This window comes from Canis lupus, chromosome 8 (genome assembly GCF_011100685.1).
Source record: "Canis lupus familiaris isolate Mischka breed German Shepherd chromosome 8, alternate assembly UU_Cfam_GSD_1.0, whole genome shotgun sequence".
Lineage (NCBI taxonomy): Eukaryota > Metazoa > Chordata > Mammalia > Carnivora > Canidae > Canis > Canis lupus.
Genome location: NC_049229.1, coordinates 25212071 through 25231194, shown reverse-complemented (window position 1 = coordinate 25231194; position 19124 = coordinate 25212071). Strand labels below are relative to the sequence as shown.

At 34.0% G+C, this 19124-nt stretch overlaps 1 pseudogene; it reads right to left on the bottom strand.

Annotated features, from left to right (window-relative positions):
* Positions 1-17450, bottom strand: part of LOC100684974 — a 62829-nt pseudogene extending 45379 nt beyond the window's left edge.
* Positions 17451-19124: the final 1674 nt, after the last annotated feature.

Below are 19124 nucleotides of genomic sequence, written 5' to 3'. Positions count from 1 at the left end.
GATGAGGGACATAGCAGTTTTTGGCTTAACTCCACTTTGTGTTGTTGTTGTTTTTGGTAGATAATCTTATTTAGGTAAAAGATATGTAGTAACATTATGTTACTACACTTCTGTTCAGGCATAGTGGAATGTTCAAACTTCAAAAGCAATCTGCCTCTTTAGTAGATGCCAGATATGATTCAGTCCTGTAGCTCTTTAATTGTGTCTACTAGTGTTCACTTATAGTAGTGTTGTGTACTGCTCCTTTTCTTCTCTTTTTGGCTGGGTACAGTGTACTTTATTGATGATATATGACAAGGGAGGGCTCCCCAAGCCCTTCAATGTGTTGAGGGATAATGAGTTGGGGCAAAGACTCTTCAGCAGCTAAGGGTCTCTGTCTTCTTCTTGCTCTCGCTGTGGCTGGTAGTCCAGGGGTTTCTTTCTCCTGGCCATGCAGACAGTAAGGTTCACCACCCAGTTGCTGCAGCCAAATTCATTGTCATAACAATGACATTTCCTAATGAGCTTGACAAAGAGGTCATTGAGGGCAATGCAGCCCCAGCATCAAAGATGGGAGAGTGGGTGTCACTTTGAAGTCACATGATGCAACATGGTCCTCAGTGCAGCCCAGGATGCCTTTCAGAGGGCCCTCAGATACCTGCTTTACCATTTTCTTGATGTCATCTTATTTGGTAGCTTTCTCTGGGTGGTAGGTCAGATCCAAGACTGACACTTTGGGGGCAGAGGGAGAATACTAAAGGCATGACAGTGAGCTTCTCATTCAGCTCAGAGATGACCTTGCTTATAGTCTTGGCAGTGCCAGTAGAAGCAGGGATGATGTTCTGGACTGTCCCAGGGCCATCATGCTACACTTTCTAGAGGGGCTGTCCATGGTCTTCTAGGTGGCAGTGATGGCATGGACAGTCATCATGAGCCTCTCCAAGATGCTCAGTTGTCATGGATGACCTTGGCCAGAAGGACCAAGCAGTTGGTGGTGCAGTAGACATTGCTGACAATCTTGAAGGTATTGTCATACTTTTCATGGTTCACATACATCACAAACATGGGGGAATCAGCAAAAGGGGCAGAGATAATGACTCCCTTGGCCCCACCTTTCAAGTAAGCTCCAGCCTTCTCCATAGTGGTGAAGATTTCAGTGGATTCCACCACATACTCATTTGATATTGGCAGGATCCCACTTCTGGAGGATGGAGATGGGCTTTCCATTAATGACAGGTTTCTTGTTCTCAGCCTTGACTATGCCATGGAATTTGCTGTGGGTGGAATCATACTGGAACATGTAGACCATGTACATGAGGTCAAACAAGTGTCATTGATGGCAAAAATTTCCGCTTGGCCAGAGTTAAAACCAGCCCTGGTGACCAGGCACTGAATATGGCCAAATTCATTTACTTTTACCTTCTCCATTGTGTCTCAGGGATACAGCTAGTACTGTACCAGAAGTTGCAGTTGTCTGTCGAAGGGGGAGAAGCAGACAGCCTGGTCTTTTTCTTCTTATCTCTGTGTTTATTTTCTTTCACTTATCTTTCATAGTTATCAAAATTATGTTCACTAACTTCCACAGATTGCTTTAAACCTCTGTTGATTTTTTTTATCGTGCAAGAGTTTGTTCGCTTGTTATAATTCTACTTATTTATTTATGCTTTTATTGACTATAGTTTTGGAGTCATATCCCTGAAATCACTGTGGAGACCAATGCCATAAAGCTTTTATCCAATGTACGTGTAAAAAAAATTCATTCTTTTGCATGTGGATATCTAGTTTTCCCAACAGCATTTGTTGGAGAGATGATACTTTCCTCATTTTGTATTCTTGGCCTCCTTGTTGAAAATCAGTTGACCTGAGATGCCTGGGTGGCTCAGTGGTTTAGCGCCTGCTTTCAACGCAGGACATGATCCTGGAGAACCAGTATCGAGTCCTACATCTGGCTCCCTGCATGGACCCTGCTTCTGCCTCTGCCTGTCTCTCTGCCTCTCTCTCTCTCTCTGTGTGTGTCTCTCATGAATAAATAATTTTTAAAGTGTTTGTACAATTGCCATTTATTAAAAAGAAAAAAAAGAAAATCAGTTGACCAAATAAATGTGAGTAGATTTCTAGGCTCTCAATTCAGTTCCACTGATCTATATGTCTATATTTATGCTAGCAACATACTGTTTTACTTACTGTAGCTTTGTAATATATTCTGAAATCAAGAAATGTGATGCCTCCAGCTTTGGTCTTATTTCTCAAGATGGTTTTGAGTATTTGAGGTCTTCTGTGGTTCTGTATACATTTTAGGATCGTTTTCACTACTTCTTTCCAAAACACTAGTGGGTTTTGATAATATTGCATTGAATCTGTAGGTTGCTTTGGGTAGTATGGACATTTTAACAATATTAAATCTCCTAATCCACAAACATGGCATGTCTTTCCATTTGTTTGTGTCTTCTATAATTTCTTCCATCAGTGTTTTGTAGTTTTCAGCATACAAGTTTTTCATGTCCTTGGTGAAAACACTTGTAAATCATATACCTGATAAGGGGTTAATATCAGAAATATATAAGAAACTACTATTACTCAATAACAAAAAATTAATTTATTAACCAATTTAAAAATGGACAAAGGAACTGAATAGGCATTTCTCCAAAGAAGGCATACAAATAATCAAAAGGTATATGAAAAGATGCTCAACATCAATAATCAACAGGGAAATGGAAATAAAAACTATAATAAGACATCACCTCATACCTGTTAGGATGACTATTTTTTTTTAAAGCTAAATATAACAAGTGTCGGTGAGAAGGTGGAGAATTGAAAATGTTTCACACTGTTGATAAGAATGAAAAACGGTGTAGTAACTATGAAAAATCATATGAAGTGTTCTCAAAAAATTATACATAATACTACCATATGATCAGCAATCTCACTTCAAAGCATTCATCCAAAAGAACTGAAACTATATCTTAAAGAGATATCTGGATAACCATGTTCATTGCAGCATTATTCACTATAGCCATAATGTGGAAAAACATATTTCCATCAACAGATGAATGCATGAAGAAAATGCGGCATATATACACATATGATGGAATATTATTCAGCCTTTAAAAAGAGGAAATTCTACCATTTGTGACAACCCAGATGAACCTGGAGGACATCATGCTATGTGAAATAAGCCAATCACAGAAAGACAAATACTGTATGATTCCACTTACATGAAGCATATAAAATAGTCAAACTCAAAGTTGCAAAAAATATAATAACAGTTGCCAGGGTCTGCGGGGTGAGTGAAGTGGTCAGTTTTTATTCAATGGTATACAGTTTTAGTTTATGCATAAAATATAAGTTCTAGAGATCTGTTATATAACAGAGTGTCCATAATTAGCAATATGGTATTGTGCACTTCAAAATTTAAGAGAGTAAGTCTCACATTAAGTATTTAAAAAGAAAGATCTTGAGGGGGGGGCACACAGAAAACTTTGGAAGATGTTGGATAGATCTGTTACCTTGATTGCGGTAATGGTAGCATATATATTAACATATGTACAAAACCATAAAATTGTACACATCAAATATATGCAGTTCTTTATAAACTATACTTCAATAAGCTGTTTAAAAATGAGAAAGAGCAAAGATGCCTACGCTCACTTATCTCACTTATATTTGGCCTTACAATGAATCAGGTAAAAGAAATAATAAGCATCAAAATTGTTTTGTTTTGCAACTGATATGATTGCTTACATAGAAAATCCTAGGGAGTCTACAAAACAACTTTGTGTAGTAATACAGCACTTTTGAAATATTAGTAGATACAAAAATCAATTATAATTTTATATACTGGCAATAAAAATTGCAAAATGAAAGTTAAAACAGTTCCAATATAATAGTATCAAACCCCAAAACATTCATAAAATCCTGTACACTAAAAACAACAAAATATTACTGATAAAATTAAAGACTCAAATAAATTGTGAGATATACAAATTTTATGAATCAGAAAATTCAATTTTATTATTATTTCAATCCACCTTAAACTGATTTCTACATTCAGTGCAATCACAATCTCAATGCCAGCAGGCATATTTGCAGAAACTGTCAAACTGATCTTAAAATTTATATGGAAATTCAACGGACTTATAATATTCAAAATCATCCTGAAAAAGAAGAGGATTTACATTACTTAATTTCAAGATCTAATATAATCATGTGGAGTAACCAGAACTTTTCAGATATTCATGGTGAGTACACAATATGGTACAACCACTGTGGGAAAATGTTTCATACTTTTATATAAAACTAACTATTCACCCTTCCTAAAGCACAGAAATTCTACACCAGGATATTTACTCAAAAGAAGTAAAAACTTGTCTACTAGAAGACATGGTTTTAGGAGATTAATCACAATATTGAAAAACTAGAATTGCCCACATGGATATAACTAAGTGAATGGTTAAATAAATTATGATATATTCATGCAATGAAATTTTATTCAGCAATAAAATATAGAATATTATTGATTTATGCAATATAGGATGAATTTCAAAAGTACTATGCTGAGCAAAAAACGCTAGACACTAAAGGCTCCACACTGTATAATCCATTCATATAAATTTCCAGAGCAGATAACACTAATATATGGTAGAAAAAATCAGAATGGTGGTTGTTCCATGATGTTAGGAGTAGAGATTGACAAGAAAGAGGCAAGAGAAGATTTTCTGGGATGTGGTTTATATTGTATATCTTTTTTTAAAAGATAGTATTTATTTATTCATGAGAGGTAGAGACATAGACAGAGGGAAAAGCAGGCTCCTTACAGGGACCCCAATGTGGGACTTGATCCCAGAACCCTGGGATCATGACCAGAGCTGAAGGCAGATGCTCAACCACAGAGCCACCCAGGTGCTTCTGTATTGTACATCTTAAAAGTATTTTTTATAGGGTGCCTGGGTGGCTCAGTCAGTTAAGTGTCTTGATTGTTGATTTCAGCCCAGTTCATAATCTCAGGCTCAAGAGATCAAGCCCTGTATCTGGATCCATGCTGAGCATGGAGTCTGCTTAAGATTCTCTCTCTCTCTGCCCCAACCAAGTTGCACATTTTCTCTCTCTCTCTCTCTCTCTCTCTCTCAAAAAAAAAGTTTTTTTTTTATTACATAGGTATATGCACTTGTCAAGTGTCACCAAATTATTTAATATACTAAAATACTTTTATATACTAATTTCATTGTATGTCATTGCAAGTCAATTTTAACTCAAAGGAAAAAAACCTGTGAACAAATATTAAATTCTAGTTAATGGTACTCATGGTGAAGTTATTTAAGAAAATGTGTACTGATACCTGAACCATTTGAAATTCATTAAAAAATAAGATGGTTTGATAGATGAATAAAGGAATAATTAATGGATAGATAAATGATAAAGCAAAATAAAATAATAATGATGATAGTATTTAGGTGGTGGATATATGCTGTATATGGATGTTAACTATAAAACTTTTTTCAACGTTTCTTAATGTTATATGTTTTCATAGTAAAATGTTGCAAAAAGTATAACCTGACTTGAACAATATATTATATGCTTAACATGTTTAAAATAAAACGAGACCTACAGTTAAGTTTAAAATCCTTAGGAAGAAAATACAAGACATATTATCTATAATAATTAGAGATTTTCTAAACAATCCATAAAAGTGGAAATCATAGGAGAAAATATTAATACATTTAATTTTAAAAATGCTTGAGGCACCTGGGTGGCTCAGTCAGTTAAGCAGTTGTCTCTTGATTTCAGCTTTCTGGGTCCTGGAATCGAGCCCCATGGTGGACTACCCACTCAGCAGGGAGTCTACTTGAGGATTCTCTCTCTCCATCCCCCTTTGCCCCTTTCCCTGTTTATGTACTCCCTCTCTCTCAAATAAATCTTTAAAAAAATAAAAAAAGATAATTTGCTGAGAAAGTATTATAAAGAACGTAAAGCATCAATCTACAAAGAAGAAAATATTTAACTAATATAATAGATATTCAAAATTCATAAGTTCATAAGTAAATCAAATATCAATATGAAGAAAATACCCCAAAAGAAAAAATAGATAAAATAAGATCAATTATTTAACAGAAGAGGGAATAGAAATAGAAAATAATTCTTTTTTTTTTTAAGATTTTATTTATTTACATCAGAGAAAGAGAGAAAGTATAGGAGAGAGCGCACAAGAAGGGGGGAAGGGCACAGGGAGAGGGAGGAGTAGACTCCTTATTGAGCAAGGAGCCCAATGCGGGACTTGATTCCAGGCCCCTGGATCTTGACCTGGGCAAAAGGCAGATACTTAGCCTACTGAGCCATCCAGGCACCCTGGACAGTTCAGTTTTAAAAAGAAGTTGCAGAATACAATACATACTGTCTTGTAACATTATAATAAAGTTCAGTCAAAAAGAATTAACATTTTAAAAGTGAAGAGAAAGATACAAAGGTAGAGGCTAAGGGAGAAGCATATAGGAGGTATCTTCAGGTGTTATTAGTTTTTTACTTCTTAACTGAGTATATATATATATATATATATATATTTTTTAAAGATTTTATTTATTTATTCATCACACACACACACACACACACACACACACACACACACACACACTCCATGCAGGGAGCCTGATGTGGGACTTGATCTTGGGTCTCCTGGATCAGGCCCTGGGCTGAAGACGGCGCTAAACCACTGAGCCACCCGGGCTGCCCCTTAATTGAGTATATTTTGTAATTGAATTTATCCTTATGCTTCATAATGTACTCAGATATCACATTTATTCTTTTGTATGAATCGTATATAACACGAATATGGCACAAACACTCCAGTGCTTATCTACCTTAGTACCTCTTTTTCTAAAATGGGGATGTTGATTATTTGAGACCTTAACTAATTCAGAGGAATACTGATTTCAACAGGAAGTAGATGTCATTAAGTCTGTTATCTAGAAATTCAGGTTTTAGAGTCAAATACACTTGAGTTTGAATATTTAAATTTAGATTTCCTAACTGTGGGACCAGAGCGAATTACTTAAGATATTTGATCCTCATTTTTCTGATTTCTTCACTGACCTCCCAAAGATGTTATTTAAGAGTTAAGTGAATAATTTCATATAAAGCACTGAGCTTTCTGATTGGCACCTAGTAGGTACTCAGTAAGTAAACATTCTATATGACCAGTATTGCAAGCAGTGTAATTATTACCTTTAATGACCACGAGATTGGGACTTTCTACTACTAGTACAAACTAGAAGAGTGACTTACATTGAATGACTTTGAAAGGCTCACAGTTTGTGATATTTTCTAGGTGGGCAAAATGTAAAAGTAAAGCAGTTTAACAAAAATGTTAATTTATTAGCAAAGGTAGCAACATATCCTCAACTGTTATTTAATCAATGTGTGATCATTAGTTCTTCTTGACATTTTCTTTCTTTCTTTCATTTTCTTTCTACTGTTATTAACCTAACTTCTTACAACTAAAGCATTTAAAAGAGCTAGGATAAAATGAAAATTAAGTACTGTAATTAATTTGTGTTTGGTTACCAATTTTTAGAAAATAATATTACATCTTATAAATTGAATGCAATATACATTATTTAACGTCCAGTTAAATACTTAAACAATTTTCATTAAATTGTCCATCAGCATTCTCCGCTTGCATTTTCTTTGTTATTTGAATTTTATACCAACAATATACTTACTTGCAAGATTGTTTTTATGGATCTTTATACTTGAAAATATTCAATATCCTATATTATGCTAATTGCATTATGTAATTAAAAAGTAGACTTACTTTTTGTTCCTACTTCCTTTTTAAAACAAATTTATTAACGTATAAGGCATAGCCTACATATTATACAATTCACCCATTTTAAGTGGAAAAATCAATAGCTTTTTAATAAATTTAAAGACCTAAGCTACCATCATTACAATACAGTTTTAAAACCTATCAACCCAAAATATCCCTTATGACCTTTTGCAATCAGTGCTCATTCCTATCTTCAGTACTGGCAACCATTAATCTACTTTTCTTTATAGGTTTTCTTACAGATTTACTTTTCTTAGACATTTCCAATAAAACAGAATCATATAATATGAAGTCTTTTGTGCCTGGGTTCTTTCACTTAGCATAATGCCTTGAGGCTTATTCTTATAGCAACTATCAGTAGTTTCTTCCTTTCTATTGTTGAAGAATATATCATTATTTGAATATTTTATATTTTATTTTTTTAATTCTCCAGGTGATAGGCATTTGGACTGTTTCCAGTTTGGCACTATTAAAAATAATGCTACTACAAACATTTGCTCACAAGTTTTTGTCAGGATATAAGTTTTATCCTTTAGGGTAGATACCCAGAAGTAGAATTGTCAGGTCATGAGTTAAATTGATAATTATATAAGAAAGAATACACAATTGTGCTGTTTTGCATTACTACCATCAATGTAATAATTATTGAAAGAGTCTAATTAAATTTTTTTTCAATCCAGTTGATTCTCCTCCATCTTTTCAATCTTGTGAATAACAAAAAATAGTAAGAATAACATTCCTCCCTTATCCCATTATTTTATATTACATTTGGAAACCCTGAAGGTTTCCTTTTTACTTCAAATACTAATTTTAGTGGCCTACAGTTTTCTTGGTTTTTTTTTATATAAGTGTTAACCCACTAGGATGTACACTCCATGTAGAACAGGTCACATGTCTGTTTGATCACTATGGTACACTTAGGCCAAAGTCTGGCACAAAGGCACTCAAGAGAGTTATTGAACATACATAAGAAAAACTCATTTGTTTAAGTGTGTTATTCTTCTCTTGTATCATGTCAGTCTTAGAATTTACCTATAGGGTATATTTCCTATGCACTCCTCAGTTAAATGCAAGGTTTAGGTAGTGAGAGATGAACTTAGCTATGGACCACTAAAGGTCAGATTTTACCATCATTTGACAAAATATGTCAAATAGCACAGGTTGTCTCTTCCCTATCAATGTTCATTCTGATTATCACCTTCTTGAAAAGTGCTGGCAAACTATTTTATTCATTTTTATAATAATATGCCTTTGAATGTGTGCTTTTTCATATAATAGTACATTTTCCCTATTTTACTGAGGCATTATATCATGTATTATCTATTTACAGCCAGTTTTAAATATATCCCTCCATTTTTGTGTATCACTAGGTATCTAAAAATTTCCTTGGCTATAGCAATCACTTCATTTAGCAGGAGAAAATAAAAGGAAGCATCATTCTATCCTTTGCTTCATTTTATCCTTTGCTTCATTTTTAGAAAATATTTTATTTATTTATTCATGAGAGACATAGAGACAGAGGCAGAGACATAGGCAGAGAGAGAAGCAGGCCCCATGCAGGGAGCCCAATGTGGGACTCAATCTCAGGACTCCAGGATCACACGGTGGGCTGAAGGCAGATGCGCTGAACCGCTAAGCTACCCAGGTGTCCCATCTAAACTTTACTTCAATAGAAGTTTTATGTACTAAACTTAGAAAAACCTAATTAAGGCATTGATAAATAAAATTTCTACCTGAACAAAGAATTTATTAATAGCATATGAAGATTGCTAGGTTACAGAGTTAGATTTCTGCTTCTTAGGTGATTGTTTTTGCTGTGCCTATACTGCCCCTCGATATAATGGCAGCTTTACTGTAGAAAAATTCAGAGACTTTTTCATGCTTCGGTGCTCGATAAGTATTAGGATATAAAATGGCCCTTTGAAACTTTGAAGCATTACATTTTAAAAGCCATCATGTTGTATAATATATTAAGAGGAATAAAATTATCCATGAAGGGGAAATGTTAAATTAGGGAACAATATCACAGATTATCCATAAATTTGGATATGCTTTACTCAGGATAAAATATATCTCTTTTTTTGTCCACATTCTGCAATATCCAAGACATGATTAAGAGTGGTACATGTATTCTGACCACATTCTGATTTTACCTGAACAACAGTATATTTTGACATCTTTTGTTATACAACAATGGTTATACTTTAGGACTAAATAAACATTTTAAACAATGCCAAAATATCAATAAAGTTTTAAAGCAAAGCCTTTTATTAATTGGCTAAATAAATTGGAGGCAAATGGAAATTTTATATGTACTTATGGTAAACATAGAGTGTGCCACATATACTTTGCACTTAAACATATGCAATAAGCCTAAATCACACTGTGAGCCCACTTAATACATGTTTTGTACTTTTTTGTTTTGTACTTTTTAGAAACGAAGTATATCAGTGGGGATGTGCATGGGGGCTATAATGTATCTACTGTACATTTGTTGCCTTAGAGGATCAGCCATTTTATTTGAGAGGGTAAGGAAGCAACAGAGAGAAGAACCTACTTCAATGTCCATATCTTCAGTCCTGCCCCAGATGATAAGTATTCATCCTGCCCGTGTTTAACTCAGGTGTGAAAAACTAACGTGCTTTAATGAAATATGAGAAGTGATACGTGTCACTTCTTGTTAGAAATTTTAAGAAACATAATCTGATTGACTATTACTCCTTTGCTCTCTTCTTAGAAAACTATATCCTGCGGCCCCAAACTATTTCACCATTCTGGACAATGGGTAGCAGACACACAGTGTGGGAAAGGGACATACTTCTGGTTTTGAAGACCACTGAGATTTTATTTTTCTTATTTGTTAAAAGATTTATGTATTTGAGAAAGAGGAGAGAGAATATGAGCAGGGGGAGGGGCAGAGAGGGAAAGAGAGGAAGAAAGAATCTTAAGTAGACTCCATACTGAGTGTGAAGCCCATGAGCAGCTTGATCTCTTGACCTGACCTGAAAATGCTAAACCTACTGAGGCACCCAGGTGCCCCAATGAGAAAACCACTAAGATTTTATAATTCTTACTGCAAAACAACTAGAGACATCCAAACAAATGCAATTAATGTGAAATATATAAATAATCATTATCAGTACTTTATGTTTTATAACTTTTTTAAATGTCAAAAGAAACATGTTTATAGCAATAGATTAAAGCAACATAGATAAGCCTATGTTTTACCCTAAGATAAATGTGATTATTTCTTTTCTTTATCCCCAATTTACTCAAAAGCAAACTCAGAATTCTTCTTTCCAAATAGATGATATATAAATACAACTATGTGCATATACACAGGGTATTTATTTACCCAACATTATACCATATTCTTTATGTTGAGCTTTTCCCTATTTCTGTGTTTAAAGGTATATATATGATTTATGAAATATTCACAGGTCTCACCTTTGGGTCTTCCTATCAAGAACATAAGCACATTTCTATGAAATGTGAATTCATATTTATCTGGGCAATCATGTATACATAGATTCATATTTAAATATATTGGAATACATGCAGACTTTCCGATAAAATTGCACATATTTTGCAATCTCCAAAGATCAGAATGTCATCATATATTTAATAAAATGACAGAATAATTTTCTTATAGGGGAGCCCGTGTGGCTCAGTTGGTTGATCGAAACTTTTGGTTTCGGCTCAGGTTAGGATCTCGAGGTCATGAGGTTGAGCCCTGTGTTGGACTCTGCACCCAGCTCAGAGTCTGTTTGTCTCTCTCCCTCTGCTCCTCCTCCTACTTGCCCCCTCCTCTCTTTTTTCCCTAAAATAAATAAATAAAATATTTTAAAGAAAGAATGATTTTCTTTTTTTTAATTTTTATTTATTTATGAGAGAGAGAGAGAGAGAGAGAGAGACAAGGCAGAGGGAGAAGCAGGCTCCATGCACTGGGAGCCCAACGTGGGATTGGGTTCCGGGTCTCCAGGATCGCGCCCTGAGCCAAAGGCAGGCGCTAAACCACTGCACCACCCAGGGATCCCTTTTTAATTTTTTTTTTATTTTTATTGAAAGAATGATTTTCTTATCATCTTTGGGTGGCATTTTCTTCTTAAATTATAATTTTATTCCTTCTATAAAATTATGAGTAAGAACTACAGAGAATATGAAGCATGTACTCTTCCCTACCATTGTTTAGCAAAAAGTATACAAAAGTGTTGAAATTTGAAATAAGTTGCATTTCAAAAGAAAAATAAAGGATGGAGTAGAAAGCAAAAGATAATTTTTATACTGACTAAAAATTATACCCTTTTACAGAAAACATTTCAGTTGAAACTGTCACATAGAGAAAAATTCACCAGCAATGCAAAGCAGAGAGATCTAGATTAAAAATAACTTCTATTCATTTATCTTAGAGAAAGTGAGAGTGTTAAGAGAATGGGATGAGTTATTGAGAGCACCAATTAAAAAGCTCAAGTCAAATCCAGAAACTGGATTACAATGGCTTGGCATGGAAGATAAAGGAAAGCCTTTAAAAACAAACAGGAATATAATAATAAAGATGAAATTCTAAAATTACATGAATCAAACACTTTAAAAACATGATATATTAAGCAATATTACAGCTTGTTTGCAATCAGAATGTACAAATGCCCACAATTAATAAAACTATTAAGACTATTTAAAGGCTGATCTTTAAGTCACTCCAGAAACAAACTCACAACTGAAAAGGGAAGGCCTTATTATTTAGAAGATGAATCCAAATGCATATTTACTTAATTCCCATTAACTTTGTTTTGAAGCAAAATCATTTTTTTCATTTTAGCAGTAAAATGATCATTAGAAGGATAGAAACATATTTATTCCTGTATTTGAGGGATGCCATTATTCATTTGTAAAAGCTCAAAAATAATGTCCAAAGGAGAGATAACAACTGAACTGCATGTTTATTTTCCTGTCAGCAAATATTGATATTAATTTTGTGGGATCTTCTAGAATTACTCTAAATGATGACAATTCTGGCTTAGAAATTTCAAATCACAGCAACAGACATATGTAAATTAGTTGATAAACTACCTGCCATATACATATTACATAGACAGTAAATGAGAGGTATTTTTTACAACTACTTAAATTATCAAACACTTTAGAGTCACGCACAGGTATAAATAAGAAAGAACACTGGAAAAGGAAGAGCAAGTAACTCTTTGTGGGGTTTTCAGTTAAACAAGTTTGCTTTCACTACCTCTATAATAAACTCACTAGTTCAAAGCACTGCCCCATCATCACCACCCTAGGTGTCTATCTTTGGCTGAGGAGTAATAGGATTTCAAGAACACTCAAGGAACTAACATTGTAGTTGCAGGCTTCATCCTAAGACGGCCAAGATACCATCACAGCATCATAAAAAAATTGGTGGCTCCAAAAAATGAATATACTTGAGTATGGCAGTACAGAAGACACTGAAGTTGAAGACGATAGTGATTAGGAAGGCTCTAGACATACGTGGGAAACTCAGAGCCTCTGCTGGATCAAAGAAATCAAAGAAGTATCTCAGATGCAGAAGCTTCTAGGATCTAATTAGTACATTCTACAGCAATGGAAAAGATATGTCATCTACTTCATCTTTTCACTGCCAAATCCTCAGTTCCCTTCTATCTATGCTGCTTGATAGAATTCACACAGAACACAAGTCCTTTGGGTCCTCATTGAAGTGCTCCCATTTCCACTTCTTGGCCAGTGGTGTGGCTCTTTTAGAATCATCAGCTTGTCATGACAAATATCTTTCCTCTAAGTCCAATACAAGTTCTGAGATTGAAGATAGATAGTTCTGAGAATTCTAAGATAGACTAGATTCCAAATGGGCTCTGTCTAGAAATAAGCAAAGCTTCTAAAAGAAATTATTGTCTTACCTACAAGATATGAGAAAAGTTTCTCCAATTTGCCAAACATGCTCCATACTTTTTTCTCTGGTGTGCTTCTTCATTCTTGTCTTTGGATAGCCCTTTTCCAAAATAAGCATGATTAAATTCCCAGTTAACCTTCAATATTGTGTTTATCCTGATTTCAACAATGAGTTGCTCTTTTTAAAATTTTGTACTTTCTTTCCTAAGTCTGATATTGCTTCACTCTATCAAGTTTTATTTTGATTATTGTGGATTCTGTGTGCATCAATCAACTCTGAAATTTTTATGGAAAATCTATCTCATAACTTTACATTTCTTTTCCATATAATTCTTTAGTGCTAGAAAATCACATGGTGACAGAGTAACTATTCAGTAAACATCTCTTTGGGTGGTAGTGGGAGAGGGTGTGACAACCTTACTTCTAATAAAATAGATGTTTCTGATTAACTTAGTGTACCTTCTGTCTTAGGTAGTTAGCTCTGTAATTCTGTTCCAGGCTTGAATCCTACTCTGGCTACTTTAACTCTGGCCTTTGTCACATGATATGAGCCATCTTCTCAGACTCCAGCCTGACCTTGAGTAACACCTAAACCAGCTGTCTACACGGCTTGTATCTGGCCTGCCTTTGATCGACCCCCAGCTACTTACATGTCATGCCTTACAATATCTCCTTTCTACACCTGTCATCCTCTCTGGCTGTGCCAAGAATTTGCAGCATGATTTTCCCACCAGTTTCCAAAATGTGTGATAAGTTATGACCTGATATATTAATCCACTTTTCTTTTGATTAAATTGCCTCAGCTCATTTAATGTTCTTCATAGTTCACAATTTCTAATTGTGAACAGAATTTCCAATTATTTTTCTTTTTTCCTAAAAGATCTGGTATAGTGACGGCTTTGTGTGATCCAACTTGTCAACTTAAAATTAAGTGAGATCAGAGATCATATGGTGTTCAGCAACTAGAATGCTTCATTTAACATTCTTATATTTTATATTTTCCAAATCATTAATCTGGCTTAAAATTAGGTTCCTGATTCTTCCCACCTGCCTCATACAGCCTTCAGTATCCAATCACACTCTACCAAATATATATAGCAGTTGCTCTGTTAGGGTTTATGGAATTGACTGAATTGATATATTTATCTTTTTGTAGAACTATACACAGTAATGATGAAGAGTTCATGCTCTGCTTATAAACTATGTGGTGTGATCCCTTACCAGCAATTTATTTTTTGTAACTTTATTTTTTTATATGAGTGTAGTTGACTCATAGTGCTACATTAGTTTCTGGTCTACACCATGCAATATAGTGCTTCAACATCACTCTATGTTATGCTATTCTCACCACAAGTCTATCTGTCACCATCCAGGACTATTACAATATTATCGACTATTCCCTATACTGTATATTTCATCTCTGTGACTTGTTCATTTCATAACCAGAAGCCTGTATCTCTCACTCCCCTTCACCTATTTGGCCCAACCTCCCAGCCTCCTCTTTCTTCTGGTAACCATCAGTTTGTTCTCTGAACTTGTATAAGCCTGCTTCTGCTTTTTGTTTGTTTATTCATTTGCTTTGTTTTTTTAGATTCCAGAAGTAAATGAAATCATATAGTATTTGCCATCCCACTCTTACTTAAACTCTGTACGCTAGTTTATCAACTGAAAACTGGGCATAAAACTAATAATACCATCTGCCACAAGGAGTTGTTGTATGTATTAGAATGAATTTTTATTCACATTTGCTGGAGAGGGAGGAGGTCAATGTTGTATGTAGAGAGACTAGTTAGTGTAGATTACTATTATCTAGACTAGATAAGTATTGATTGTATGTGTAAAAATTAATGGTAGATGTGAGAAGCAGGTGAACACAGGACATAATTTGAAGGTAGAGCCAACAGGATTTTCTGAGGGAGCAGATGAGGGGATGTGATAAAAAGATAAGGATGAGAATGATACTAAGTTTTTGGCCTGAACATTTGGAGTACAGTGTTTTCATTTATCAAGATAAAGAAGACTGTGACAGTTTAGATAAAAGAGGGAAAAGGGATGTGCTGGCAAATAATAGGACTTTAGTGTTAATATGTTAAGTTTGAGATATATTTTGGCCAATAATCTGGTTACCTAACAGTATGGTAACATCTCCAGGACAACAAAAATTTCAATAAACCCTGAAGAAAGGCATTGTTAAATTCATACTTTCTGTTTAATGTTTATCAATGAGCTTCAGAGAGATGTCCTAAGAAGAATGATGTTCAAGTTTAAATCCAGAGTTTCAATGAAGTCTAGAATATTAACTTTTTGCCTCTTTGACTATAATATCTTGATGTTTAGTAATTTAGTAATTGTGAGAAACATCACATGGCCTTACCCAATTGTTATGAAATATTTTTCTTCAATTCCACATACTTGCGGTTCCTATCAAATTGATCTCATGTTTATTACAACCAATATATAATTTTCATGATTTACATTTTCCATTTAAATCCGTGTTTATGAGGTATATTAGCCTGTGGTTCTCTTTTTTAATGGAGTCTATTTGGTTTTTGTATCAGGGTAATGCTGGCCTCAGAATGAATTTGGAAGTTTCCTTCTTTTTCTATTTTTTGGAATAATTTGAAATGAATAGGTATTAATTCCTCTTTAAATGTTTGGTAGAAGTTGCCTGTTTAGGCATCTGGGCCAGGACTTCTGTTTTTTGGCAGTTTTTTGGTTACTGGTTCAATTTCTTTGCTGGTTATCAGTCTGCTCAAGTTTTCTATTTCTTCCTTTTTCAGTTTTGGTAGTTTATATGTGTCTGGAATTTATCCATTTCTTCCAGGTTGTCCACTTCGTTGGCATATAGTTTTTCATAATATTCTCTTATAATTGTTTGTATTTCTGCGGGGTTGGTTATTTTTCATCTTTCATTTGTGATTTTTTTTTAATTTGAGTCTTTCTCTTTTCATTTTGATAAGTCTCAGGCTAGAGTTTTATAAATTTTATTATTTTTAACAAAGAACCAGCTCCTGGTTTCATTGATATTCTGTTGGGTTTTTAGATTATTTATTTCTGCTCTAATCTTTAGTATTTCCTTTCTTTTCCTGACAGTAGGCTTTGTTTGTTGTTCTTTTTCTAGCTGCTCTAGGTAAGGATAGGTTCTTTATTTGAGATTTTATTTGCCTTTATTGCTATGTATTTCCCTCTTAGGACTATTTTTGCTGCATCTGAAAGGTTTTGGGCCATTGTGTTTTTATTTTCATGTATTTTTTTTTTTTAATTTCTTCTTGGATCTTCTGGCTGACTCACTCATTGTTTAGTAGCATGTTGTTTAGCCTCTAGTACTCGTGGTCTTTCCGAATTTTTTCTTATAATTGACTTCTGTTTTCATAGCATTGTGGTCAGAAAAGGTGCATGGTATGATTCCAGTCTTTTTGTACTTGTTGAGGGCTGATTTGTGACCTAGTATGTGATCTATTCTGGAGAATGTCCCATGTGCACTTGAAAAGGTGTATTCTGTTGTTGTTTTAGGATAGGATGTTCTGAATATATCTCTTAAATCCATCTGGCCCAGTGAGTCATTTAAGGACATTGTTTCTTTGTTGATCTTCTGTTTACATGATCTATCCATTGCTGTAAGTGGGGTGTAAAAGCCCACTAAAATTATTGTATTATTTTCAATTAATTCTTAGTAGTTGTTTTATATATTTGGGTTCTCTTATTTTGGGTGCATATTTAAAATTGTTATACCTTCTTGTTCGACTGTCCCCATTATTGTGAGATAGAGCCCTTTTTTGTCTCTTGTTACAATCTCTGTTTTAAAGTCTAGTTTGTCAAGTATTGCTACTCCAGCTTTCTTTTGAAAGTACTACTCACTTTCAATCTGTAGGTGTCTTTAGGTCTAAAAGGAGTCAATTGTAGCATATAAATGGGTCCTCTTTTTTAATCCATTCTGACACCCCATGTCTTTTGAACATTAGTCCATTTACATTCAAAGTAATTATTGATAGAAATGTATTTAGTGCCTTTTTATTACTTGTTTTATCTTTGTTTCTGGAGATTTCTCTTTTCCTTTCTTGGCTTTGACACTTTTGGTATCTCTTTTGCAAAGTATTCGCTATATTTCTTGCAGGGATGGTTTAGTGGTCATGAACTCCTTCAGTTTTTGTTTGTGTAGTAAACTCTTGATGTCTCCTATTCTAAATGATAGCTTTGCTGGATAGAGTACTCTTAGCTGGAGAAGAATAGCACTTTGAATATATCATGCTACTCTCTTCTGGTTTGCCTTGGGTCCTACTTTAATATCTTATCATGTTAATATTAATTTCCAGTTTTTAATAGGCATTTGATCCCTTTAAGTAATCTTTTTTTCCTCTCATATATTTTCTGTTTAATTCTTAAAAAGGGAAAACAAAATTTTGTATTGCTTCCTGATCAAGTTAATTCTATATAGCCAATAAACTGTGTGTTTAGTTTTAAATTAATTTAAAATAAGTAGAACATAATGCATTTTCCATGCACTAAAAACATGAGTAATAAAAATCATAAAAGGACAATTTTTTTTGTATTGGAAGAAAATTTTTGGTAAGGGTTTTGCTACTTGTGATGGATTTTTTTAAAATTGAATTATCTTCTGAGGAAGTAAAATTCATATTATATAGATAGAAGTGATGGGAAGATCTTATCCTTATTTAGGTTTCATAGGCCCTAAATCTAAGTGGTAGAAAAGAACTTAAGAAAGAGAAAATGCTAATGAAGTCATAATTTTAGTAATGAGAAATCCTCAGTATCAAGTTTATAGTGACAATTTCCATCAAAATATTTATTTTGTGTTGCCTCTGACTCAATTTAAGAGCTCACTCTCCTAGATATCAACAAACATATGTACAATTCTGCAGCCAACGTCAGACACCTCAGGCAAAGTAAAGCAGAGATATTGGGGCAAATCCACTGAAGAACAATTTAAATGATTAAAGAGACTGATGTGTACTCAGGTAGAAAACTTTAAAAAAATTTTAAAAAGAGTCTGGCCTGGCCAAAAATGAGAAGAAAACAGAATCATTGAACTCTAGAACTAGAAGAACTTCCTAGCTTTCTTATCCAGTTCCACCACTTGAGAGACAAGGAGATAGTCTCACCAGAGTTATGTAATCTGCCCAAAGCCAATTAGTCAGTGAAGAGTACAAGTAGATACTTAAAAATTAGGTTAATATCCATAAATAGGCATCTTGTGCAATAAACTATGTTAAGATACAGAACTAAAACTAAGAAGGAGGAGGCAGGCTTGTGGAAAAAGTCTTTCAAAAATATATTAAAGCATTAAATATTAGCTGAGTAATAGACCCAAATTTCTAAAGAATAAGCATTTTTAAATTATAAAGCTTAAACCACAAAATTGAGGGTCAGAAAAGAGGCCCATAGTAATAGATTTAACGATTCACACACA